This window comes from Piliocolobus tephrosceles, chromosome 1, assembly GCF_002776525.5.
Source record: "Piliocolobus tephrosceles isolate RC106 chromosome 1, ASM277652v3, whole genome shotgun sequence".
NCBI classification, from domain to species: Eukaryota; Metazoa; Chordata; class Mammalia; order Primates; family Cercopithecidae; genus Piliocolobus; species Piliocolobus tephrosceles.
In genome coordinates, this window is record NC_045434.1 from 211,851,833 (window position 1) to 211,853,339 (window position 1,507).

The window sequence follows — 1,507 nt, forward strand, 5'->3', positions numbered from 1 at the left end:
GGCGACAGAGCGAGACTCCGTCGCCCAGGCTGGAGTGCAGTGGCCGGATCTCAGCTCACTGCAAGCTCCGCCTCCCGGGTTTACGCCATTCTCCTGCCTCAGCCTCCCGAGTAGCTGGGACTACAGGCGCCCGCCACCTCGCCCGGCTACTTTTTTGTATTTTTTAGTAGAGACGGGGTTTCACCGTGTTAGCCAGGATGGTCTCGATCCCCTGACCTTGTGATCCGCCCGTCTCGGCCTCCCAAAGTGCTGGGATTACAGGCTTGAGCCACTGCGCCCGGCCCTAAAGATCTTTCTTTGCTAAGGATGAAGTTTCTAAGCTGGTGGTGCTGAAGCGCCAACATCTGGTAATAATTTCGTGAAAATATATATATATATATATATTTTTTTTTTGAGATGGAGTTTCGCTTTTGTTGCCCAGGCTGGAGTGCAGTGGCGCTATCTCTGCTCACTGCAACCTCTGCCTCCCGGGTTCAAGCAATTCTCCTCCCTCAGCCTCCTGAGTAGCTGGGATTACAGGAATCTGCCAATTTGCCCGGCTAAGTTTTTGTATTTTTAGTAGAGACAGACATTCACTATGTTGGCCAGGCTGGTCTCGGACTCCTCACCTCGGGTGATCCACCCACCTTGGCCTCCCAAAGTGCTGGGATTACAGGTGTGAGCCACCATGCCCAGCCCATGGAGATTTTTGATCAGTCTCTTTAGAATCAAAACTTGAGAGATCCAGGCAGAGTCAAAATCTGCAAAGGTTCTTTATGAACAGCAGAAACACTAAGTTTGAACCGGGCACAGTTGCTCATGCCTATAATCCCAGCACTTTGGGAGGCTGAGGCGGGAGGATCACTCAAGGTCAGGAGCTTGAGACCAGCCTGGCTAACACAGTGAAACCCCATCTCTCCAAAACAAAAAGAAAAGAGACCGGGTGCGGTGGTTCACGTCTGTAATTCCAGCACTTTGGGAGGCTGAGGCGGGCAGATCACCTGAGTCAGGAGATTGAGACCAGCCTGGTCAATATGGCGAAACCCAGTATCTACTAAAAATACAAAAATTAGTTGGACTTGGTGGCACACACCTGTAATCCCAGCTACTCAGGAGGTTGAAGTAGGAGAATCACTTGAACCTGGGAGGCGGAGATTGCAGTGAGCCAAAATCGTGCCATTCACTCCAGCCTGGGACACAGACAGAGACTCCATCTCAAAAAAAAAAAGAAAAAAGAAAAAGAAAAAACCACTAAGCTTGTACATCTCCCCTCCCCTCTCCTTTCTTTTCTTGAGATGGAGTTTCACTCTTGTTGCCTAGGCTGGAGTGCAATGAAGCAGTCTTGGCTCACTGCAGCCTCCGCCTCCCAGGTTCAAGCGATTCTTCTGCCTCAGCCTCCCAAGTAGCTGGGAATACAGGCGCCCACCACCATGCCCGGCTAATTTTTGTATTTTTAGTAGAGATGAGGTTTCACCATGTTGACCAGGCTCCAACTCCTGATCTCAGACAATCCGCCCGCCTCAGCCTC